The following is a 27,979-nucleotide window of genomic DNA, read 5'->3' as shown; positions in this document are numbered from 1 at the left end:
ATTCCAAAAGCTTATGATTTAAGAAGACTTGAAGAGATTTGGGCTGAAGCCCAAATTGTTGGGCTAGAAAAGCAGCCAATGGCCCCTTCCTAAAAATGCAGGGAAGCTGGGAGCTGCTATAATATTCAGGCAATGGGCTCTTCTGGATTTGTTAACTAGCATTTTCTAGTTAACAGAGGTTTCAGATATTTCTTTGGTATTTTAGATACATAACACTGAAAGCAATCAAATCTTTCCATGGAAATTCAGTGTTGCCACTATCATTAGTAATTTATGTACTCTGAAAGTGTAGAATAATTTAATTTAATAGATTTGGGGCTGGATAAGGAGGGAGCATGGAGACTATCTAAATTATTCTTATTTCACAATTAGGAAAATGGCATTAGAGAAGGTACATGGTTGTGCACTGGTAAAGTCTGATACGTTTGAAATTCATTGCTACTGCTTCTCATTGAGGGAATATGATTAAACTTTTAGTTTAATTTCCAGCTACTTATTTGATAGTGCTCCCTTTATCCAAGTTGAAATCAGAATGCTTCTCACACTGTGCTATAGAGTCCAATCCCATCAGCCTCAGTGGGGCAGGAGGGCTGATCCCGACTCTGCCTCCTCTGATGGGCAGATGCTAGAGGGAAGTTGAATTGAACAGACAGACCACAGCATTTAGCTAGTAAGCCAACCTCCCTGTGGCAGAGATTCAGGAAAGCTGTCGGGAACAGCATAGAAATTACACAGGGGTTCTGAAAGGCAGATGCAATGCAGTGATGGGGAGTATAGGAGTTGGCAGTACTAGATTGGTGTATTGATCATCCCCCAAACATATCAATCATTTCACTCTTCATGCCTCTGCCATTAAGCATCCACAACTTTCCGTAAGTGATAGAAAATGTGATTATAGTCAGTTACACAAGGAGGATTTAGGCAAAACTCCTGTGGCTGTGGTTAAGCTGCATAAGAAGACCAATTAGAGTTAGCACCTCTGCTCTTCTCTTGGCCTTTTTTCCTCACAGTCACAGAATGGTTGCTCCAGCTCCATGTAGTGTATCTGTATTTAGAGGGAAGGAATAGTGGTGGTGTAGACCCAAGCCTTATTTTTTTCCTTTTTATCAGAAGAGCAAAGGGTTTCCCAGAACTCTTTCACCTCCTGCCCCTCCAAAATTATATTTCTATTTCATTGGCCAGGAGTACAGGGAGAGAATACCGAAAAAGTGTTTATATGGGTTTTTTTCAGCCTCTGTGGTAGAACCAGACAAGAAAAATAGTGTTAAGAATGGCTGTGGATGAGCTAATCTACAGTGAATTTGTGGCATTTTACAAGCTCATGAAACTGAGCATGAAACTGGTAGCAATAATATGGTCAGGTCTTTCCCAAGATGAACAGTCTCTATGTAATAACTGACTCAAATAACCTCATTGATTAATGTGGATATTTTTATACCAGTTTGGTTTCACATAGAAGCTTAGAATAACATGCCTTATTTTCTGCTTATAGAATTAAGGCCCATATGTGGATAGCACCTTAACTGTACAAAATGCTTCACACCTATTACCATATTTGATCCTCACAAGAATACCATGACATGAAAATTATTATTCTAGTCTCATTGAAAAGAAAGTTGAGACAGAGAGAATTCAGGTGACTTGCACCAGGTCAAACAACGAGTACAAACTGAGAGTTGAATCCAGATGTTTTGGCTCTAGTGTTTATATTATTATACTTGCCGAGGAGAATGTATTTTAAAAGAAATGAAACAGAGAGTAAGTTGAGAGAGAGTCTAAGATTGTGGTAATTTTTGGAGCTGCAGACACTGAGTAATTCATTTAGAGAAACAGAAAGTGAATTCAGTTTGTGTGACAACATGAAATATTTTTTTCCTTCCCTCTTTCAGAGAACCTCAGCCAGCAAGTCTTCGGGTGCTCCTTCCTATAGCAGATGGTCCAGTTCACAGCCATATCAGGTAACAAGCTCTTTCTAAGAATCTTGATGTACTTGGTCTCCTTGAATTGTGCTTAAACGTACAGTTATTTTGTCATTGGGCAAATGTGGAGGGCATCAGGCTCTTGCCCGTTCTCACCTTGAAGTGGCCCTTTGGCAGAAGCCTGTGGACTTCCTCATTGATTACTACTCTCCACCTCGGGTCTCATGAGGGGGACAGTGACAGGCAGGGAAATGCCGAAGTCCTGCCTTCAAAGCCCTCCCCAGTGCCTGACTAATGAAGTCAACCTGGCAATTAGGAAGAATAGATTTTGCCTTGTTTTCTTCAAACAAATATTAGCCTTCTGTCCTTTCTATTCTAAGAAATTGTATATGTTCCCATGTGTGTGCATATGTATATATGTGTGTGTGTATGACATACAGTGTCTCTAAGAGTGCATACACTAATATATCTGAAAATGTACTAATACTACAAACAATAACTTTTTTGCTTTGTTACTCAGGGCGATTAAACTATCCATTCAGATCAGACAATGCTGAATGTAATTTAACCTCTTTTGGGGGAAGTTAAGCCAGCATAGCACTGTTCTGTCTCTCTGTGTAAACAAAACAGTATTTTTTGCTTGGTGAGCCATTTTCACAGGTGACTCATGGGGTTCTTTTTGAAACTGCACATGGTGAGAACACTAACTTTATACTCTAAAAACTGGGTAGGGCTTGAATTCAAGCTGCCTTCTTCTAGTTATGAGACCAACAAGAAATTTTGTTGTCTTTTGCTCTATTGGTCAGAAGTCTCTGAGACTTTTCAGGTCACTTGGGCAGGCTGCAGTGACTAGCAGATGCACGTTATCAATGGTTTATATTCACGTTTTCTCCCGTGTATTATTGACTCTCTGTAGACACTTAGTATTGGTGATAATTTACTCCAACATTAACATAATGTGAGCAGTCTTTGTATACTCCCTTTCATCCTTCACAATTTATTTGTAAGAAATTGATACTTATCAACACAAATATTAATTTAATAAGAGAAAAAGAAATTCTTCCATTATGCAATATTTTATCACAGTCTATTTTTTCTTAAAGATTTATTTATTTATTTATTTGAAAGAGAAAGAGATATCATGCATGAGAGAGAGAGAGAGAGAGAGAGAGAGCGCACATGTGCACACATTGGGGGGAGGGGCAGAGGCAGAGAGAGAGGAACTTGAGATTCCATGCTGATAGGGAGGCCAGTGTGGAGCTTGATCTCACGGCCCTGAGATTATGACCTGAGCCAAAACCAAGAGTTGGTTGCTTAACTGACTGTGCCACCCAGGTGCCCCACAGTGCCTTTTTTTATATTGATTGGTTGGTGAGAAAAAGTTGAGGTGATGGTTCTGCCTCCATTGGCATCAGCATTGCATGGATGCTGTGGTTTCTGTTAACTTTGGAAGGATATACTGCTTTGTTGAGCTAAGAAAAAAGGTGACCCAGAAATATGGGCAGTGGTACTGGTTTAGGGAGATTGTTTCGAATAGCCAGTTTTCTTTTACTTCTTCCACTTCCTAAAAATGCACACTGGGTTTTAATCAGTGTTTTTGATATCTATTCTCATACCTCTCAAAGACTGGGTTGAGCAAGTCACAGGTCACATCTCTGCACTCACCCTAAAGATGGAGAGTGGTTCTAATCTAATCTAGGAAAATGAGACACAGAGATTAAGTTGTCCAAGGTTATGTGATTTCAGTTGGTCTACAATTCCCTGATTTTCCCCCACAGAACTTATTCAGTCTTGTAAGCCAGTACAATCATTTTGAGATTTTCCATTTTGAGATTTCCACCTTTTCCAGTGTGTTCTCTGAATTCTTACCCGTCTATGAAATACAGGAGCAGAAGAGCTACCAAAAATGGGTTTCATTTTTGTCTTCTCATCTTTTGAAAGAAATGTGGTTATATTGGCAGACTTTCAATCTTAACAGTGCCATTTTGATTAGAAGGCTTAATTTGATGGTGTTTCCAAATGGTAGCCTGATAAAACTGATATTGGTGATATCTCTTTTGTATTGAGGATCCCCTTTAACCGTAACTAAAAGGAGCAGTACATTTTTTATATTAGGTAAATTTCCTTATTGTGCTGATCATTTGTTGGTTTGCTTTCAGATCTACTCCATGGGCATCTCTTGCCATCTGCTTTCCCAGGCTCCCTTGTTAACTGACTACTAAATAGGTTCTCCCAGTTGGAGGCATCATTTACAGGTTGGAAAGAGAAAGGGAAAAAAACAGGATGTTTCTCCCCCCTGTTGCTTGCTTTGGGCAATGTATCTCCATGTTCTGATGAGCCTCTGTGTGGATTCAGCTACGATGAGGCAGCCCTGGATTCTGGCCACTATGTACGCTGTCTGTGTTCCCCCATAGCTTCAAGGGCAGTGGCTGTGTTCCTCATTCTTCCCTGTCTTTTTTCACTTTCCTAATAGCCCTATGACTAGTTCCCTGTATTAAATTCCTTCTCTTTGACTGCCTGGTATGGGCTCTCTTTTTCCAACAATTTTTTGTTTTCTGATTGATATACCAATCATGACATGATGCACTTTATTCTTTTGTCATGTAACAGTGGGTTTTAACTTTAGAAATATTATGTGAATATTTACAGGATCACCAGATTTGCAGCTGCTGAAAACTGAGGTTTATTCTATTGAGCTGGCCTAGTGGATGATAATCCTTTTATACCCCTATCCTACACAGAATAATTATTCCTCTTCTTTGTCACTCATGAGCTAATCCTTCTCTTCTAAATTTGTGTTTATTACAAAAACCTTTGTCTTTCATGTTTGCAATATAATAGGCTTATTGGCTTCAGTCTTTGAAAATACCTGCACAGATTTTCAGCCTGAAGTTGAAAGGACCATGGTAACTCCATCCTGGATTCCAGCTTTATGTCTTTTTCTGATTTTTGGCATCAGCAGAACAGTTTAGAAAAGAAATTATCATAGATTTATATTCACTAAGAAAAGTAGACCTTTTTCTATTTGTCTTTGTAACACCTTTTATAGATGTCAGATGGATACAAATATAGCTATTGTAATGAGTGAATTGGTACAGATAGATAACTGCTCATTTGAGAATTAATATCATCACCATTCCTTCTTCATTATTATCATCATATCTAACATTTACTGAATGCTTACTCTGTGGTGTCTGCTAATTTCTTGTCATGCATCATCTCATTTAACCCTCTCAATATCTCTGTGATAAGGAGACAATATTTTATAGGTGAGAGAATTGACAACTTGAACATTTAATTAACTTATCCAGTGACATAGGGTTGATTCTGTTACATTCTAGCACCCTAGGCTTTTTTTCCTGTCAATTTAATTATACTTATTATTTTAAAAATTTCTAATTTAAATTCCTTTTTTTTTTTTTATGATAGTCACAGAGAGAGAGAGAGAGAGAGAGAGAGAGGCAGAGACACAGGCGGAGGGAGAAGCAGGCTCCATGCACCAGGAGCCCGATGTGGGATTCGATCCCAGGTCTCCAGGATTGCGCCCTGGGCCAAAGGCAGGCGCCAAACCGCTGCGCCACCCAGGGATCCCTCTAATTTAAATTCCAATTAATATACAGTGTAATATTAATTTTAGGTGTACAATTTAGTGATTCAACATTTCTGCACAATATCCATTGATCTCACAGCAAGTGCACTCTTTAATCCCCATCACCCATTTAACCCTGTCCCTCCACCTGCTTCCCATCTGGTAACCATCAGTTCTCTGTAGCCGAGAATCTCTTTCTTAGTTTGCCTTTTCCTTTTTCCTCTGTGCTTGCTTGTTTTCTTTCTTAAATTCCACATATGAGTGAAATCATATGGTATTTGTCTTTCTCGGACTTATTTCACGTAGCATAATACTCTCTAGTTCCATTCACTTTGTTGCAAACGGCAAAATTTTATTTTTTGATGGCTGAGTAATATTCCATTGTATATATACCACATATCCATTCATAAGTCGATGGAGACTTGGGCTGTTTCCATAATTTAGCTCTTGATAATGCTGTTATAAACATTAGGGTGTATGTATCCCTTTGAATTAATATTCTTATATCCTTTGGGTAAATACCTGGTAATACAATTGGTGGATTGTAGGATAGTTCTATTTTTAACTTTTTGAGGAACCTCTATACTCTTCTCCAGAGTGGCTGCACCCTAGTCAATTTACTATTGTCCAATAGTGGGCAATACTATCTCCCTGAAGTTTTTAGACTAAGGCCACTGAAAACCATTTTCACCAATACTTCTGTTTTGTACTGATCAGAACACAACTTTTCGGCCTTTAGGTACTATTTGTACTCTGAAATTATTTTTGCACAGTTAACTTTGTTGAAACAAGTGCTTATATCCATTCAAGTATAGGTTGGTCTTTTTGCAAATAGCCAATTTTCAAAACATGGATCTTAATGTATTCATTAATAGGTTGTTTTTTAAAAAAAAAAACCCCACAGATAGATAGATGATAGATAGATAGATAGATAGATAGATAGATAGATTTATTTATTTATTTATTGCACATGCAGGGGGAGAGGGACAGAGGAAGAGGAGAGAGTGTTTCAAGTAGACTTCACACTGAGCCCAGAGCCTGACTGAGGACTCAGTCTCATGACCCTGAGATCACCACCTGAGAGAAAACCAAGAGGGAGCTGCTTAACCAACTGCACTGCCCAGATGCACACACACCATTTGCTTAAGATGTACTAATTTGGTGTTTTATTTGGACTGATTTTAGAACCTATTTGTAAAAAAAAAAAAAGTATTTTCCAATGCTTTCAGTTTGTAAGGAATGCACATAAAGTTTTATATGCTTATAAATATCTATGAAATAAAAGTCATTTTGAATTGAATTTTGAATAAGTGTACAGAAATAAGAATGGTGACTGGTTGACTGTTATCTTCATATCTGAAACTGAAATTGGATGTTTTTATGAATATTATGTACTTCTCTTTAGAAAACTTTTTTATTTCCCATAATATCTTATATCTCCTATTCAGCACATTCCTTATAAATATGAAGTTGGTATCTTCATATGAGTTAGAAATGGAAAGATTTTCCTTTGGATCCAATCCAAGCATTGTGTCTTAAAAGCTTAGTATAAAGTTTTGGTCAATAATAGTCAATCGATTGGCATCTTTTTAGCCCTTTAAACTTTGTAACTTTGTAAGCTTTGTGTTTAGAGTTGTCCTTCACAGGTGAGAATATTAAAATTCATCTCATTGAAAAGATAACTTGTGAAATTTAGGAAAAGATGAAGTATGTTAAGGAGTGACCATTTACGGAAGAGAATTCAACCAGGTATCCCAGCGTCATTTTCTAGCAGCAAATAGACTTAGCAGAAAGCAAGGCTGACAGCAGAAGTTTTGGTTATCTGGAAGTGTTGCTGTTAAATGAGGGAAGAAGAGAACAATGGGTTGTTTCACTGTGTTCATGTGGAAAGAGAAATTAACTGGGTGCAATCCTCTTATAAAAACCTACAGTGAGTATCTTTCCTGGAATGTCTTATATAATTTTTCATACTTGTATATGAAAATCTCTATACTTAGCATGTAGTAGGAGCCCATGAAGTATTTGTTGAATGAATGGAATGAATTATATGACATAACAGTAGGGATAGAATGAGGAAGAGAGGACTTCAAATCCATATATATATTTTTTTCTCTTTTCTCAAAATCATTAGTTTCTACCTTCTCCTTAACTGAGGGTCACATCAAAGCTGATAATTGTGAGTTGACTGAGGTAAATGCATTTCACCTCTTCTCTGCTGTTAGTCCTGATGACAAGCATTGTGGTAGGAGAAGTACAGGCTGCCAGAAGGCAGGAGAGTCCACACTCTGAGTCATTGGTCAATCTGATGCTATGCCTTTATGTAATCTATATTACGCATTTGAGACTAATGTGGTTGCCCTGAGATTTCAGTGATGAAACACCAATGTTGGGAACATATGTTTGGTTGCTTGGTGCTCTGGGGTCCTTGGAGGCAACTGTAAACTTCCAGTTTACTCTCGTTCAGGATTCTGAACAAAATTGACCCCCTTTATCTGTGTGTGCATTTATCCAACTTTGCAATTTAAGTACATAGAAAACATTGCATGTTATATAAAATTATTATAATGCTCATCAACCAGAGACTACAAGAAACACACATGTGTTAAAACAAATTTAGAATTGTTGCTTGTTGTTGCTTGCTGCTCTAGAGCAGACAGCATAACATGCAGAATGAGGGTAAAATCTGAGTGTTGTTCAGATTGAGTGTTGTTGGGTGGGACTTATTGAATTTATGGAATTATTTATTATTCAAGGCTTCTTAGCACCTATACTTAGAAGTCCCATGGTGTCACTTCACTGCTCTCCACTGAGTCATAGGGCCAGCTAAACTGGCCTAATACATTTATATTTATTTATTATGGAATTTAGGCTTGGGTTAGATGATTTTGGTGAGAGATAAGGAAGTAGGATTTGTTTGGGATCGACTACTGTTAGGAAGTAGGGGTAATTATATAATTGGATATCTTAATAATTCTATCCAGAAGATGGGATCAATGGAGCAAGGCTAAAGATGTAGGTGATAAAGAGGCAGCAGTCACATTTGCTACCTGGCTGAAGGAGATGTGTAGTCACTTTTGTGATTTGGACAGTGGTCTTGTTTTTCTCTCTGCTTGGATGTAGTTATGGAGCAGCCTTGTTTTTGTCTTATTCAGTAAAGTTTAGGGTTGTGAAGTAACATGGTCTAATCTGATGTTTATATTCTATAAATTATTTCTGTTAAGTAGAGAAATTCTTGGCCTAGATGCTAATGCCAGGGTATCTACTTTAGACAGCTATATTATAAATATATACAGACACACAGATATGTATACACACATATATACATATATATGTATATGTAAAAACACACAATTTATATGATTGTACATATAAAATGGAGGACCTGTACTATCTTCCCTGATTGTTGCATTCCTCCTGATACTTGCACTCATATATTTGAGAATTTGTCCAGAATAGCAACGTGGCAACATTCTTAACTAGAGTTGACATCCAGTTGGCATCCTAGCAGTATAAATCCAGAGATCAGGGAAGATCTGCAATACCAATTCTTATGCATTTGCAAACTGTCATGTCCCATTTACAGGTTTCTTTTTTTAAAAGGATAAGGCAAAAACTGTGGAAAAGAGAACTTGACATAATATAAACTCATAAATTTGGACTTGCATTTGAAAATGGATTATTCAGAATGTGGAAAATTAGGGTCTGATTAAATGAAATACCTGATTAATGATGGCTTGTCTCCAAAGATGGTGCCACAGTTAACCATGCCTCTTAGTACTCCCACCTTTGGGTTTTTTCCTCTCTTTGGAGCTTAGCTGGCCCTATGACTCAATGGAGTGCAGTGAAGTGACACCATGGGACTTCTAAGTATAAGTGCTAAGAAGCCTTGCAACTTTTGTTTTGTGCTCTTGCAATACTTGTAGGAGAAGCTGACTGCTTTGTAGAAGCCCAACTATCCTTAGAATGCCATGTTACATAGAAGCCCAAGCTAGAATTGTGGAGAATCTGTGTGGAAAGAGAGATACCCAGCCAGCTCCCAGCTGTTTCAGCCATCTCAGCAGAAGTATCAGATTTTTGAGAAAAAATGCCTTCAGTTGATTCTAACCCTAGCCACCATTTGACTGTAATTGCACAAAAGACTCCAGCTGAAACAACCCAGTTGAGCTTAGGTAGTAGTTTGTTATACAGGAATAGATGACCAAAACAAACATTCATCTTAAAATAAGTATTACTATTATCCATAGCCAATGACTAGGAAAATATTGGCAGTTAAAAGGTCAGCTATGTTGGTTTGAATGGATTGTTAATACTCATTTGAATTAATCATGGCTCTTCTATGAAAATGAATAATGTTTAGCATTTGAAAAGAGATAGAGGGGATCTCTGGGTGGCTCAGAGGTTTAGCGCCTGCCTTTGGCCCAAGGCGCGATCCTGGAGTCCCGGGATCAAGTCCCGCGTCGGGCTCCCTGCATGGAGCCTGCTTCTCCCTCTGCCTGTGTCTCTGCTTCTCTCTCTCTCTCTCTCTCTCTCTCTATGTCTATCATGAATAAATAAAAAATTAAAAGAAAAGAGATAGAAATTTCACCCTATAATCTTCTTTTCATTATTAATTTGTTGAACAAATATTTCCAGACATATCAATGATGCTTTAATTCTCATTTAGTGTGAAGCTCAGATTCTAGGATTCTAGGATTGAAGACCTCAGAAATCCTGAGCAGTACTTTCCTTGCAGTGTCCAAAGGAGTGGTTAGGATATAGTAGAAACAGTATGACTAGGTGAATATCCTAGTCATAAATGATTATATTCCATTTGATCCCCTCTGAAGTCATTTGCAAACTGTCATGGTTGCCATGTCGCAATTTTCAGCTAATGAAATAGTAGTGGAAGTGATGTGTCACTCATGTTTTGAGACGATGTGTGATTCTCTAGTCTCTATTGCCTGACACAGGGATAGAGGAAGCCATGTGTTCCAGATAGCACAATTACTGGGTAGCAAAGTCTCCACTGGCCTAGATCCCTTGGGTGAGTGAGGGGAGCAGAGTGCCTTGTTAATCCTTGACAGGCAGTAGCTGGAGCCAGAAATAAGCCTTAGTTGTTCCTAAGCCACTGAGATTTGGAGTTAATTTAGATCTGTAGAACCGTCTAACCTCTTGTGACTAATACAAGAGCTTTAATTTCCCATAAGTTCCATCACATCCATCCCAAGTCATTCAAAATCAACTTTGCAATCTAAATAAAAATAATGCAATTTCTAAGTAAACAGAGCTTTAAGACAGAATTTCTGATTTTTTTCTCCAATTAGATTTATATCCCTAAATCCCTTAATATAGAAATTCTGGCAATAACACTGTTTTTTTACTTGAGTAATTTGAGAACACTTGACACTAAAATCATTCTTAAATCAAGTTGTTTTCCTATTTATTTTTCAAAGTATTTTTATAGCAAATTGTTAATAAAATAATTTATTAGAAGATTTAAGGAATATTTATTCAATGTAATATCAACAAAAACACCTAAACTGTTTTTTTACTTTTAAAAATGGTTGTTATGAAATTTCCAAATATGCATGAAAGTAGAGAGAATAGTGTAATGAACCTCATGTACTCATCTATCCAGGTGCAACAATTATCACCATATGGGCAGCTTTTCAAACATAAATTTTGGCTACCTAAAATTTTATTCTGTTTTGATCATCCTTTCAAAGGTAAGATAATAACTACCCTTTATCCTTGATTCCAAAAATAGATTTGAATTTTCTGTGAACACACTTTGTGGTCATGATCATTATCTTCTGTATTTTTTGCCACCTTTGCCCTGTAGGAATAACTTTAGAATGGTTTGCTAGAATAGCTTATTTATAGAGTGACCATTTCTCTCTGTTTGACTGGAGAGTTACAGGTTGCACCTGTGGTCTTCAGGTATTCATAGCATCCCCTGTTCCCTTGTCGAGTTTGTCCTGTTTTTGCCTTTTTCCATTCCTCAGAGTTGGATTCTATGTCTTGCCATGCAAGACCAAGACAAATCTAAGCCAGTCATAATCAGTGAAACCTTATCTCAACATCTGTGTTTGCTTGCAATATCTTCAGTGTCTGAAATGTCTTTGGTGACCATAATGGCCTACCTAGGACCAGCTACATAATTTGTAGGGTCTGGTGCAAAATGTGAAAAATTATTCAGAATTTCAAGATTGTGACAGCAAAGCATTAAACCAAGTATGGGACCCTGTGCTTGAAAACAAAATACACAACCTACGTATGGCAGCAAAAGTGGCACACCCATGAAACCAGCCCTGGGTCTACCACTCCCACTCCCCACCCTTCACCTAGTTCCCCATGTTCACCAATTCCAGGCCTGCATTCTTGCACTAAACCCTCTGCTGTAGTCTGCAGCAGAGGTTGACTTATTCTCTAATCCCTCTGTATGGGTCGGAACATTGGCTTATCTGTTGTTACCATCTAATGAATATTTATAATTACTAATGAGTGACAGAGCCAGAATTCCAACACAAAGTTGCTTGATTTCTAAGCAAATTATCATAACCTTCTGTTATTCTGACTCTAAGTCTTCCTAGCCTAGCTAACTTTGGACAGAGCTCTCATCCTAGTCTAAGATTCCAAGGAATTGAGTATAGTCATTTATGAACACATATCCAGGAAACAAGATGCACTTTTGTTGCTCTCTGTGTTCTATCAGTCAGCCAGACCTTCTCTCTGACATGTGTGCTGGTTCATCTGTACCTTCTTTCTTTCCACATCCCTTCTCCCTAATTATTGTGCTTACCGAACAAGCCTAAGCTTAAACTTTGTGTATCTCCTGGGCTAAACTCTGCATCTAGCTTAGTTTTACCATCTACTCTTAAATTTTCTTTTCTATCTCACTGGTTGCAGTGTGCCTTGAGCCTGAGCTGGTTTCCTCCAAGAACATTTGGAGTTAAGTGGAACATACAGATTTTAAATGGGGGTGGAGGGTGGGGTTAGCATGCTCAATCATCACTGTTGTGTTTTCTCCAGTACCAGTTTTTCGGTTTGTGGAATTAACTTCTGTCTTTCCAATTACCTTTAGTATTACTGAAATTCATATCTGCTCTAAGAAGTGGAATTAAGAAAAGGGAACCCTTGTGCACTGTTGGTGGGACTATAAATTGGTACAACCACTATGGAATATAGTATGGAGGCTCCTTAAAAAGTTAAAAAGAGAAATACCATGTGATCTAGCAATTCTACTTTTGGGTATTTACCTAAAAGAAATGAAACACTATCTTCAAAAGACATCCACAACCCTATGTTCATTGTGGCATTGTTTACAATAGTCAAGAAATGGAGAGAACCCAAGTGTCCATCAGTGGATGAATAGATAAAGAAAATGGGGTACATATATATGGTACATATATTCAATCATAAAAAAGAAAGGAATCCTGCCATTTGCCATAACATGGATGGACCTTGAGGGCTTTCTGCTATTAAGAAAGGGAGGAAGAAAGGAAAAGTAGGAATGGAAGGAAAGGAACATAGGAAGGAAGGAGAAAATGAAGGAAGAAAGAGGTGAAACTGAGATTGTTCTTGCACGATGGCCATTTTCTTCACATAGTTTCAAGTTTTATTTCAACTCGAAAATGAATAATTCTAGCAAATGTTATTGAAAACAAAGTTGGGAGAAATAGAAGAAAGAGAAGAAAATAATTTAAATAGTGCCATTGGTTCTGCCTGACTTTCTCTTTAATAAGCATAAGCCCTGGTGAAATGAGTTGCTGTATCTCACATTACCATTACTCAATATGGCTCAGTTACCAGAGACCCTACATGAAGTGACCATCATGCTGCCTTCTGTGTGATTTTACTGCTCAAAATGCATTATTTTTGTATAATATGGCTCATAAATGCAAACCATCCATCTTTGGATACTAAAAGAGAAAATCTGTTTCATCTTTGGAAGAAAAGAGAAGTTGTTGGATGTACTGAGAAATATGTATTGATATCCAGTATGATGCCTTACTAAGGAACTTTCAAGTGTAGTTTTGAAGGCATTCGATATTTTGACTTACATACAGACTGTGGAACATAACCTCTGTTAAGATAGGTCTCTGATCACTTCAATATAAATATATTTATTCAGTCAAAAGAACCCACTTGGATTAAAACTCCTATGAGTTTTTTGAAGATAGTTGTTAGTGGAAGAGAGGTCATTGATGGAACTGTGTTTGGCAGCCAAATATTTAACTACTTTGTTTAAGGAATAAGCTCAGATTTCTTCATGAGTCTTTTGTATTATAATAAAGAGTGGGGTTGTTGTAAGATTATTAAAATGTATCATTAATATTGAAATAAAAAATGAGGTGTGGAAGCAGTGAGGCTCTTATACTCTTTTTATATTTGTTCATTTAATCATAAATGGAGATTATAAAGCACCCGTTACTGGATTACCAGTGAATTGGCTATTATGGGAACATTGGTAAGTATTACAGGCCACTTGAGGATAAACAGTTAATGAATAACGTTTCGCTGTGGGAAGAAGTCATAAGTTGAACAAGAAGAGATTGCTGGTTTGTCTGATGTTAAGCCATGATATACAGTCACCCAGAATAGGTGACTCCTTCACTACCACCTTAAGGGAAGCATGGCTACAGCAGTGGTCAGTGGTGCTCTTTAAGATAATCTGTGGACTTAAGACTTATTGAGGTCCTCAATGGGATAAATGTGGAGACATCTTGATGTTTTTTGGGACTGTGGAAAATGAAACAAGTTAGGGAACCCAGTGGTCTTACTTCACCATGATCCACTTATCAATAAAATGCCCATTGGAAAATTATATATGAATGCCTGAGATACAGAAGCCTTCTCTGCTCACATCAAGCAGGGGGAAAGCTAGAAATAAAGAATAAAAGCCAAGTAGTCGTTCTTAGAAATTAGCTATTATAGATATCCTATCTATGTCACTAGCTTGATCTTGGGAATGCTACTGAATCTCTCAGTCCTGTTTTCCTTACCTATAAAATGGGGGAAAATATAACAGCTAACTTATAGGATATTGTAAGTATTAAGTGATACAGTAATACTAAGTGTGATAAAGCAGCAGAATCCCTAGAAATTTGGTTTTCTATGTAAAGCATACCATAATGATAGGCAAGTCATTTCCACAATTTGGTAATAGAATTGTATTTCTGTGCTTAGGGACTGTGATCTGAACAACCACTCATGCCCATAGAGCTAAAGCTTCTATGCAGACAGCCAGAGATTTAGACCAGCATTTATTTGTCACTATTGACCTATAGGTCAAATTAAGTGAATCTTTAGTATGATGGTCATATTAGGTCTAGATACTACTTTTAGTATCATATTAGGTCTGATTACATTAGGTCTGCTACAGAGCATGTCTCCAGGGTAGGAATGTTTGATCAATTATGTTTATATTTGTAACTGAAAAAGGAACCAAAAAAATCTAATCTGTTGGTGAAACTTAAATAGGTGATGCTCCGGATACCTGGAGAAAATCTCTCAACCCCAATACTTAATATCATTCCTAGAGCTTATGTTGGCAGAGTTGGCACTTCTTTAAATGGCCAAGTTGAACATTATAAGCGTTATATGTTCTAATTTATATAAAATGTATTAAATTGCATTTGCATCTCATACTAAACATACTACTTTTTTATAAACACTTGGAAAAATTTTCATTTGTTTTTGCAATCATTTGACTACAAGAGCAAATACAATTGATGAGAGGCTGTCATTCTTGACAATTATTTTACATAGATGAGCATTCTTGCAAAATGAGAAAAATTAAATCTATAAATTATTTTCAAATGCAATGATATTTTAGAATAACTAAATTTAACCACTTATGAAGTATCTCCTTTTAAGTTTTATAGATTTTTGTGGTGTACATTTTGTAGATTTTGTTTTATAATTTTGTTTTCATATTTTGGGACCAATAGCTTGGTTTTTCAGTTCTCATTTTTGCAAGGCCTGAGAAAGGTCATAAGCCTTTGATACTGCATCTACTGTTCTTAATGGATAAAATGACCCTGCTGGTGACCTGTTTGAGAATAAGATGCAGGTTTATGCCAATGCAGGAAAAATATAAGTTGAAGGTTAAGCAGTTTGAACCATCATAAAAGTAAATCTGGGCCTTTGGTTTCATTTTATATATCATGGTCTTTGTTTTAATGCAAGCCCTGTACTCCCATTGTCCAGATATACTTTCAAATTAAAATTGTCTTGGATTTTTAGAAAGTTAAAATAGCACATATTCCATATACTTCAAAACAATCCTAAAAGGGTTTCAAGCCACATCCTTAATCAATCTCATTAGCACTTCTGCAGTGAAACTTATGAATATTCACCCAGTGGGACTAAATAAATAAAAAGCTTCAAATTAGTTCAGGTCAGCTTTTACCGCCAAATCTGTTTATGTCAGATGAAGTTTTTCTGTCAAAACGACTTATGGAAAATCTTTTCCTGCAAGCCTCTTGAATTTCAGAACACTGCTAGGAATTACAGACTCGTGACCTATATGCTATTATGCGCACTAGGTGACTTTATTTGATTTATGAAGTAAAAAGAGAAGAAATTAACATCCCCAGTTGGTGACCGGGCAAATTGGGATATACAGTTAAACAGATGACAGTTTTCAGATGATAGAGCAAGTAAGTCAAAAAATGGAGGTGAAATCAGAGTGCTCGGCCATCACACCCCAAGGATCTTCTCAAATTTGTTAGGGCCTCCGTGGTTATCCAAACAGCTGTTTCACTTGCACCTTGCTTACTCCATGATGGCAGGTGTCTCCTTAGACAGGACTCTGGAGCTTTTCAACACAGCAGTGCTGGCTGCACCTTTGTCAACTCTTAATACATTGGGGTACTGGTTATGAAATTGCTCAAAAAGAAAGCTCTAATGCTTAGACATCAAAATATGCATGTGTAACATTTGTCAGGATGAGCTAAATTAGGTGTATCTGCTCCTTGCAAGGCCCATCTTGTAGGAGTCAGGAGAACTGAAGCAAGCTTCCTGCTCTATCTCCTCCCAGCTCTTAAAATTTCCTGCTCTGTTTCACTGAAGCCACATATGCCAGTACCCAGGGCAAATTTTATTGCTGCAGCTGTTTTGCTGGCCTATTTTTGTCAGTGCAGAGGTTAGTTTCAGAAGTGATGGCTTAAAATAATTCACCTCATGTAGTCTTCTTGGACATCCAAAACTTGAATTATTTTCACAACACCTGAGGACACTGAGAAGGCAATTTCATCACTCGTATCTTTAGCAGAAAGCCAACATTAGAATGCAAGTTTTCTCTTTATGCACAGGCATTCACTCATTCCTTTACTTGTCTGTACATCCAGGAAGCATTATCAAAATTCTCATAGTGAGCTAGTTGCTAAGAAGGTCATATGTAGATCACTGGACAGCTGTCTCTGGAAATATGGTAGGGAAATAATACTTTTCCTCACTGGCATAGCAGAGTCATAAATTAGCCTAAGTAGTCACAATTTTCCAAATAGAGTGAGTCAAGGCATATATTTTTTTTTTTGTAATAGCCACATAATAAGCCAGTCGTGGTAGTTAAATATTGTAGTGGCAGCATTGGGCTTTGGCAACAGGTGGCTTGGATTCAAGATCTGGGAAATTTACCAGGCTGGCTGGTGTGGAGAAGTTACCTATACCATACCTGGTGTACGTTGGAGAGACACCTGACTTTTGGTTTTGTTGTCTAGGAAATGAGAGTGATAGTGTTTTGCTGTGGATCTTGATGAAGCCATGCAGGTGTGTTAATTGAAGCTGATGGTGGTATAAACAGTAAATAGTTTCCTTTGCTTCCATGGCTGTCCTCTGCCCAATTCTGTTGTATCTCCCTCTTCTCTCTATTGCTGAGAGATCCTTTAACTTTTTACTGCCCTTAACAGTAAGGACAGTGTTATTTTCAGGCATCAAAATATTCTAGTCTTCTTTTTTAAAATATTTTATTTATTTGAGAGAAAGAGAGTGTGTGTGTGCACAAATCAGGGGAGGGGCGGAGGGGGAGAGTGAGAATCTCAAGCAGACTCTGTGCTGAGCACAGGGCTTGATGTAGGGATTGATCTCATGACCCTGAGATCATGACCCTGAAATCACAACCTGAGCCCAAATAAAGCTTTGAACGTTTAACCAGCTGAGCCCCCTGGTGTCCCCAGTCTATCTTTATTTAAAACTTTACATTAGATAACCACTAGAAGAGAAGATATTTCAAATATATATATGACAAATGACTCATATCCAAAATATATAAACAACTTCTGCAAATCAGTGAGGAAAAGACAATCCAATAGAAAAATGAGCAAAAGACTTGAACAGACTCTTCATAAAAGAAGATAGGTATCCCAGAGGCTTAATAAATAGATTAAATGGTGCTTAAATTCATTAGTTACCAGAAAAAAATGCAAATAAAACATACAAGGGATACTACTACATAGCTACCAGAATCGTTAAAATAAAAAGACAGAAACTACCATGTATTGAAAACAATACGGAGCAAAAGGAAATTTCATTCAACTGCCAAAAGGAATATAAAGTGATTTTCCCAGTGTGGGAAGAAAACTCTTTGACACTATATGTTAAAACTAGACATAAGCATATACCTGCAGATTCACTCATCATCTCATACCCAACCGAATTACATACGTTCTCAAAAGGCATCCCATCCTCAGGAATGTTTACAGCACTACTATCCACATGAGCCCACAAACTAGAATCTGTGCAAATTCCCATACAATCAAATATTATATGACAATGCAAATTAGTGATTTACACAGCCCTGGGCAGGAACATGGATAAATACCATAAGTATAATAGTGTGTGAAAGAAGCCATCCCCCAAAAGACTACATATTCTCTAATTCAATGTATCCAATGTACAGAAACAGGAAAAAACTGGTCTATAATATTAGAATTTGTGCTTTGGGGGAGATTATAATTGGAAGGGGGCAAAGAGACTCTTGTTTCTTTGTTAGGTGCTGATTTCATAGCATGCTTGGTTTGTGAAGATTTATCAAGATTTATCACTATGCACTCATGATTTGTTAACTATATGTTTCTATATGTTATATTTCAGTAAAATTGTCTTCTTTTCCCCATATCTCTGGAATATTTTTTTTTACTTATCCTTCACTTTGCTTTTTTATACGTTTTCATATCACCTACCCATTCCTTTTGCATTCCTGTTATTATTAACACTGCTTGGGATCCCTGGGTGGCGCAGCGGTTTGGCGCCTGCCTTTGGCCCAGGGCGCGATCCTGGAGACCTGGGATCGAATCCCACATCAGGCTCCCGGCGCATGGAGCCTGCTTCTCCCTCCGCCTGTGTCTCTGCCTCTCTCTTTCTCTCTGTATGACTATCATAAATAAATAAAATTTAAAAAAAAAAAGAATTGGCTTTAACCCACATTTAAAAAAAAAAAAAAAAAAAACACTGCTTGAGCCTTGGGAGTCTATAGTCTAGAAGCGTAGGGAGACCTGTACCAAAGGAAGCTCTTCTTTGCCCCCACCTCTATGCCATGTTTCACATATCCAGGCAGAGCTCTCTTTACAGCCTTGTCTCTGGCCCCTAAAAGCCACTTCGAGGATTCCTCGACATGATATACCTGGCTAGGCAGGTGTGTGGCGTTGTTGGAGTTCTACAGCCCACCCACCTACCTGACCTGGAAGAAATCATGACATGGGCTTACACAAGACTTTTGAGAAAAATTCAAAATGTAATGTATAATCCAATCATCCATAATCAGAATATAAGCAATTCTTTACATCAGAAAACATGCATTCTTCAACAAATTAATTGTAAGCTGAAGAGAAGCATGGTGTGGGTTCTATGAATTAGAGAATACTTAGAAGGGATATTAAGTTAAAACAAGGAGGAAAGAATAAATTATCATGTCTAGGGATACATGTTTGATAAAATTATTTTTAAAAATACAAAAAATGATTATTGTACCATCAGAAGAATAGTTGCTTGCTGGGTGTGTGGGTGGGGAGAGTGGGTTGTGATTGTGATGGGGCCCATGGATGGAACTTTTGGAGTACATTGGTGTGATGGTTCATTCTACGTGTCTAGTTGCCTAGACCACAGCACCCAGATGACCTGTCAAACATTATTCTATTTCTCTGAAGGTATTTTTCTGATGAGATTAGCATTTAAATCAGTAAACTTCAAATAATCTCAATTACCTCCCATAATATGGATGGGCCTCATCCAATTAACTGAAAGCCTTAAAAAAAGACTTCCCTCCCTCAAAGAAGAGAGAATTCTCCCAGAAGACTGTCTTCAGTCTTGAACTTCAGTATCTACTCTTCCCTAGGCCTCTAGGCTGCTGCCTTGCCCTGCAGAATTTGGACTTGCCAGATTCCAATGTCACATGAGTTAAATTTGCTACTGTAGGCTACTATGAACGAGGTAGTGGGCTAATATACAAAGACAAAAAAAGCCAGAAACTTGGAGTTCTAAGTACCTTTCCTTTAAGGATAAATGGAGGTACAAAGTTGATTCACTGCTAACTTCTTTTATTACTATCACCTGAAGGCAAATGGTCTTCTTTTGGTAGCAAGTGCTAAAAATAAAATTATTCCTTTTAGCAAATGTTCACCTAAGGAAAACATTCCATGGTCAATGTCTTTTGTGTGCAAAGGACATAACATTGCTGTCAGGAGGGAGGACTACACATAGGGTATAAAAAGTTAATGTAAACAAAGATCATAGGTTTAACTCAATGCTGGAATTTCTTGGTACCTTACAATTTAGGTGAGATTGATTCCAGCACTGAGGCCATGGGTTTTAGGATTCTAAAGCTCTTCTTAAATGTTCTTTGTTATCTCTGTTCCTATTTGGTGGGAATGGGAATGTTTGTTCTCCATCTTGGGGTTCACACAAATGTGGGACTTCTCCTTGACCCCCCCCAAGGCACTACAAAAAAATAAATTCTATGGCATGTTTTTTTTTTTTAAGATTTTATTTATTGATTCATGGAGACACAGAGAGAGAGGCAGAGACATAGGCAGAGGGAGAAGGAGGCTCCCTATGGGGAGCCTGATGCGGGACTCAATCACAGGACCCTGGGATCACGACCTGAGCCAAAGGCAGATGATCAACTACTGAGCCACCTAGGTGCCCCTTCTATAGCATGTTTTAAGGATCATAGGGAAGATAGCATTCAGCAAATAACTGGAATAAATGAAGTAAATTCTCTGAAAACAGTATTTGCACCACCACCACCATCATCATGTAGTACTGTACCTTGTTTCTCAGTGGCTTTCTGGCTCCTCTGTGAGCCAAGCTAAAAGCCTCTCCTTCTGTTGACAAGTTGATCACTCATCTTTTGTATTCTTGGTTTCTGCCAACCCACATGCCCACAGGGTTGCACACCTTTCACAACAGTGGTGTTGTTTTTCCAAGTAAAGACATTTCCTTCTTAAGTGGAGTCCTGCTACCCACTCTTGGAAATCAATTGCTCACATTCATTACCTAGGATAGTCGCCAAATCCAGCTTTGGAGACAGCTTCCTCCACCCCAGCGTATCTCTATCTCCAAAAGCAACCACCTCCCAAAATATCCTCAAATGGATGCAGAGAAGCTGAGTTTGATTAAATAAAACCTGGCTAAGTTTTCTCAATTATTATTAGAACCACTGGAGTCAGAAATGAAATATCAAAAAATTGTTGAGAAGTGAGACAGGGTTGCCTTCCTCTTGTGCTCTGAGGGGTGGTTTTGCATTTTTGCATTTCTAGTTGTCCCTTCCTGAAATGCATTCCCAGATGTCCCTTCTGCCTTAGAAACACTTTTTCTTCATAATTTGGATGTCTCTTCAGTTATAAACAATCCCGAGAAACCTTGGAAATTTAGCTACAGAAATTTAATCTCTGTCTACCATGATTTCTCCTAGCACTTATTTGTCTCTTCAGTAGAGCAGTTATTTTGAAATAATACAATAGTACAATTTGAGTTTGTGTGACGACTTTTCCTATCCAACTGTGAATTATTTGAGATTTGGGACTATGTTTGGTCATAGGGTTTGTTCTGAAGTAAACGGAACATGAGTTCTAACATATTTCTTAACATGAGTGGCAAATAAGGGCATGATAGCAGTATAACAGAAGCTGTGTTTTATGTGTGAGTTTTCTCAGTGTGCTACTGTTTTGAAATGATCATATGTACACTTTCTTATTATTAAAGAAGAAAATTTAGCAATATATAAAGATCTTAAGAAAATGAAAACTTCCATCAAAGTACCTTCCTTGTAAGTGCAAGAGATAGATGAGTGGCTTAGTGGCTTCCAGGACTAACTTTCCACTATGCTAGTTTGTTGGGAGACAGCAAGTGCAGATGTCACAAAGGCATTCTCCCTTGGGTTTTAAAAAAGTCTTGGGGGCTGAGGGGTATCATAAGATTTGTAGGGGAATTAAGATTTTTCCTCTGTCCTCATGGTTCTGTGGCTGGACCCAGGAAGTAAACAACCAAAGACAGTTTAACAGGAGAAAAGCATACAAAGTTTATTTGATGTTAATATTTCACGTAACATGAAAGCCTTCATAGAAGAGAAGCAAATACCCCAAGAACTGGATAGACCTGAGAGCTTTATGTACCATTTTAACAAAGAACAGTAAATTGTGGAGTCATGGCATGACAAGGGGAAAGGGAGTTTGAGTCAGGGGTAGTTATTAGGAAACCCATGGAGGAAACTAATGGAAGATAAGCATCATTTTTGTAGGTTGGCTTGTACTAATACATTTTGGCATCAGCTTTTTGTCTTTGGTGATCAGAATGTCTCTTCTTGGAGTGCTTGGGTGGTGCAGTCCGATGAAATGTCAGACTCTTGGTTTCTGCTTAGGTCATGATCTCAGCATTATGAGAGTGAGCCCCGTGTCAGGCTCTGTGCTCAGCATGGAATCTACCTAAGACTCTCTCCTTCTGCCCCTCCTCACTTCCGTGCTCTCTCTCTAATGAATTTTTTTTTAATAGTAAAAAGAAATAAAAAAATGTTCTCATTTTCTTGCTGAAGGAAGGGCACTTTTCTCACAGAAAGTGGTAGATCCTGCTTCCAGGTAGAAAGGGAAGTCAGAGGACCCTTCCTGCATCTGCTGCATCTGAAGTGCCTTCAGGTCAAAAGAGTTGATATTCTGAAGTGGCATGTTTTGTGGTGACATGTTCTGATCCCCTTAAGATTATAGTTTTAATTGTGATGAAATTGGCCTTGGTTAAAAGTAAATGTCTCAAGAACCTAGATCTGCAAGGAGGAGTGCAAACCCCAAAGTAGAGGGCTTGTAAAAACTGGTAGGTTCAAATGATGGTAGAGATTTCATTGTCTGATATTTCTACTAAGATTATTATTGCGTGTGTTGAAGTTCTAGACCAAAGTTTCCCTAAGTTTTGATTGACCTGCCACAATTTTATTTTTCCTATAAAATCTTATTTATTTTTCAAATACAAGATGCAAAATTTCTGAATACATTTAATATTAAGGCAAAAATGAATGTACCTGCAATTCCTACCAAGAATAAAGCTCTCAAAAATATTTGCTAAATGGGAAGAAAATATAGCTCTGTGAGTATAATATTCCCAGATCTTTTTTACCTGAGTGAAAACTTACTTATAGAAAACTAGTTAGTTAAAACTGAGCTCACCTTTTCTCAGGTTCCTAAAAAATTATCTACTTCTCTAGTCCTAACTCCTGTGTGAAATATACCATTTTTATTTCTCTTTAGGTCTTATTTCTTTTCCTCCCAATACAAACTTTTAATTACCTGTGTGTCTGTGTTTAGATTGTGAGTTCTTCCAGGCCTGGTACCTCGAAGGTACTCCACAAATGCAAGCCATTGAATGAATGAATCAGGGTTGAATGAATATTTCAAATGCATTGCTTTACAACCGAGAGTGTTCATTTCCTTTGGGAGAGATAGAAAAATGACAAGGTCTGTCCATCAACAATCTTCTGTGGGTCCACAGGGAGGCTATTTCTAATAATGTCTTATATTTATTAAGTAGTAAGTATGGACCAATGTATTAATAGATATAATACTTGCAACTACCATGTCAAGGGGTCCTTTTATTATCCCCACTTCATAGACGGAGATACTGAAACTAAGAGAGATTCCACTATCTTCCCAACATCATATAGCCAGTAAGTAGTGCAGCCAAGGTTCATACCCAGGCAGTCTGATTTCAGAGCCCAGTTCTTAACTAGTGTACTTTCAAACTTCAACAAAATTATTTCACTGTCAGTGTTATGCAAACGTGTATGTGTGAATGCTGTGTTTTGTCACCACTGAAGATATAAAAGGGCCTATAACTCTCCAGTAAGCTGACCTCATTGGATGATCTGTGCGAAGACTTTCTCTAGAAGGAGCAAAGGATTTATTTTAACCAACCATATTCATCTTATGGACTCATTCTGTCTTATCTAGAGTTGTGGTTTGTCATCCTTAATTAGCCTAGCCATCTGAACCACCTAGTGCTTAAAAAACACTGATTCCTCTGCCTCTCTTCTCCTCAGCTATTCTGCAAGTGTTTCTCTGCTGTGTTTTCTCTCCTCTGGCAAGATAATAAACTCAACAAACACTCTCTTCCTCCTGTTCTCTTTTAAAGTTCTGGTGGTCTTTGCTTTATCCTTTGATAATGTGCAGTCCTGTGGGAGGATATTCCAGAGGAATTTCACCAACATTAGGTCCCAAACTCCAGATTTAGAAAGTTTGTTCTTTTTCAATCTTGATTAAATAGTTAGACAAATCTGAAATACCATTATCCCATATAGATCAAAACAGAGAGATAATTATGTAAATTAGTGACAAGATGACTTAAGATCATGCTTTAAATAATGCAGAGCCCAAGTTCTGCACGGGAGTGTACAATAATGAGCTGGTTAGCAAGATTTTGCGTAATGGAATGAGTCCCTTTGGGAGCCTGTTCTAAAGGATAAAATGAAGAAGAAGGACTAGGAATTTGTTTACCAATGGTTTATAACTGATTTCTACTCCAGGGTGGAATGGTGCTAAGCATATTTGAAAATAGGTTGTTCTTTTAAACAAGCTAAAATATACTCCTATGCCAAATTATCTTCCATATCATAACTCCCAAATTATCTGGGTTTTTCCAGTTATTTTCAGAGCCGTATTTTTATGCATAAGCTTTCATTTCATTCTTTCCCAAATAATTGAAAATTAAATATTTGGGACCCCATGTTTTTAGGAATGGAGTTTGTATACATATGTCTGTGAGAGAGAGCAAGCATATAGAACACATGTGTATGTATGTAGTGTGGATTTCTGCATTCTGTTGAAAGGTGTTCTCACTAAAAAGAAGAAAAGTGAGACAACACACTTTTTAGTATATACCTCAGTTACATTTTGACATATTCTTTTAATTTTGTTTCTATGGATTCATTTTTAATTGTATTTCACTATTTGTATTTTTGTAAGCTACTTACAAAAACAGTTTTTTTTTTAAAGATTTATTTTTATTTATTTATGATAGTCACAGAGAGAGAGAGAGGCAGAGACACAGGCAGAGGGAGAAGCAGGCTCCACGCACCGGGAGCCCGACGTGGGATTCGATCCTGGGTCTCCAGGATCGTGCCCCGGGCCAAAGGCAGGCGCCAAACCGCTGCGCCACCCAGGGATCCCAAACAGAGTTTTTAACAGATGAAAAATACCTTATTCAGTGAAATAAACTAAAATTACTGAACTAAAAAAACACAATAAAATAATGTAACTCCCCTCTGCACATTTTAAAGAATTTAAAGAAGTTGTTTTATTTTAGCATGTTTGCTCTGTGGATCTGACCTGATTGATTCATGATAGGTATTCAGGCTTCTTATGAATGTTTGGACTGAATAGATGAGGAAAGACGAGTGCATATAATCTGTGATTTTATGAGAGACCAGAAGGACACTTTAAAGATTTTGCTCTATTTTGGGATGTAGAAGGAAATGGTGCCCTTTACAATTTACTATTCTTTGAATCTGGTATTTTAGAGAGATTTTTTTCCTTTAAATTGGATAATTTATAAATGAATGCTCCCAAAGGAACTGGTGGTTTTTTTTTTTAAGATTTTATTTATTTATTCATGATAGACAGAGAGACAGACAGACAGACAGACGGAGAAGCAGGCTCCATGCCGGGAGCCCACACGGGACTTGATCCCAGGATTCCAGGACCACGCCCTGGGCCAAAGGCAGGCGCTAAACCACTGAGCCACCCAGGGATCCCCTCCCAAAGGAACTCTTAAAATCAAAGACAAAATATGTTGTTTGAAAACTGATTTGTCACCAGTACTTTTTAACTTACATATTTCTCAACTCTGATGATTACTTGATTTTAAAATTCCATATGCTAAAAGTTAAGAATGTGCAAATAATGTGGATAAGAGAAAATGCCATGGTAAGAGTGTCTCATGGGAAATATTTCAGCTGCATCGCTCATATCATCTCATGGACATAGGTCATTACTTCCAGTTACACTTATGTACTCAACCTTGAACAATATGGGGCTAGGGACACTGAGCCCCCACATGATCACAATCCATGTACAACTTTTGACTCACCCCAAACTTAACTACTCATAGCCTACTGGTGACTGGAAGTTTTACCAATAACATAGTCATGTAACACATATTTTGTGTATGTGTTATATACTATATTCTTACAATAAAATAAGTTAGGGAAAACAAAAGGAAATTATGTTTACAGTGCCGTATTTATTTTTAAAAAATCTGAGTATAAGTGGACCTGAACAGTTCAAACAGTTCAAACCTGTGTTAAGGGCCAACTGTACCTCAATTTTAGTATTTGGATTGAATTTGGAAAAGGAAAAAAATAATAATCATGCTGGGACATCTGATCATCAGATCCAATGTCTGGTGTTTCCTGGATGTCTGAATGTGTCTGATTTAATTCTCAAGACAGTCCTGAGAGGAAGGTGGTATCCTGATTTTACAGATGGAGACAAGGAAGCAGAGATCGGGGAAATTGGCACCTTCACAGCAAATCTAAACAAAGTTTTTGTGGCTCTTTCTAACTCCTTCCACTGTAGAAGCAGCTCTCAGACTTAGAGAATGTCAGAATCACCTGGAGGGCTTTTTAAAACAGATTGCTGGGCCCTACCCTCAGAATTTCTGATTCAGTAGACCAGTGGTGAGGCTGAGAATTTGCATTTCTAACAAGCCTCTGATGAGGTTGATGTAGCTGGTTCTAGGGCTGCACTTGGAGAGACAATGCATTATAACATAGAAGAGGTCTAAACCTGTTTCAGTCATGTCCTGTTAATAAAAAGTGAGCATTCAGTGCCTGAGGGAAATCTTGAAAATCTGTGGCCTATTGTGCCATATGTTCCTCAAGTGCACTCTCTGTACCCTTGGGGGGTGAGGTGGTTTGCCTGGGGGTCCTTAAAGCTACAGGGTAAGCATGATGCATCCTCAAGGAATGCCAGTTTTCCTTGATGGTAAGTAGTTTAACATGCCATTTTTATATTAAAACAAACACACAGCTGTGTTATAGAGTAGAATACAAATGCACGTGCATTCCTAAAATAAAGCCCTAGATTTCAAAGAAAGTCTGCCCTGATGGTAGACTGCTTCAGGCTATGCTTCAAGCCTCAGAGGGTGCACATTGGCTCTCCTCTGGCAATGAGCGGATTTAACTGAGGAAGAAAAATGTTATTTTACATCGATATTAAATACCTTTTTGAGCTGAGCCTTTCTATCTCTAGATTCAGATTCTTGTCTTCTTTCTGACATTATAGTGAGCATTCCTCAGGGTCTAGCCTTCAGGACCAGGTAAGTCAACTTTTTTCCGAGGACATATAGAAACCCCAACATTAGGGATGACATTTCTGGGGTGCCTGAGTGGCTCAGTTGGTTAAGCATCTGCCTTGGGCTCAGGTCATGATCTCAGGGTCCTGGCATCAAGCCCAGTTTTAGGCTCTCTACTCAGCGGGGAGTCTGCTTCTTCCTCTCCTTCTCTCACTTTCTCTGTCAAATAAATAAAATCTTTAAAAAGAGAGAGAGAGAGGGAGAGATGACATTTCTGTTTAACGCCAGATGCTATAGACTTCAAATTTTCTTAAAAAAGGAACTTAATATTGTAAATCTTATTGTCTTCATGGAAGAAAAGGATCAAAAATCAGTTTTGGGGGATTTTTTTCCTTCACTATGGGTACTACATACACACACGCACACACAAACACACATACCAGCAAATAAAGCACTAGGTTTTGGCATATACTGGTTCCTAAGTCAGATGCCCATAGTTCTAGGCTGTATTGCCCATTTGAGGTAATGCTTCAAATGCCACGCATGAGTATGGCTCCCCCTATTTAGGCTCCAATTTGTGGTTTTGCTAATGGCAATAGCACTCACCTAGTTTTAGACATTAACATATTATTGTTTTTGTATGGCTCACAAGCTCAGTATGGTTATGTTGTAAATGGTTGAAAAAAATCAAAACAAGAATGATGTTTTGTGAAAAATG

This window comes from Vulpes vulpes, chromosome 2 (assembly GCF_048418805.1).
Source record: "Vulpes vulpes isolate BD-2025 chromosome 2, VulVul3, whole genome shotgun sequence".
Taxonomy (NCBI): Eukaryota; Metazoa; Chordata; class Mammalia; order Carnivora; family Canidae; genus Vulpes; species Vulpes vulpes.
The sequence above is the reverse complement of the archived record's forward strand: the minus strand, read 5'-3'. Positions refer to the sequence as shown.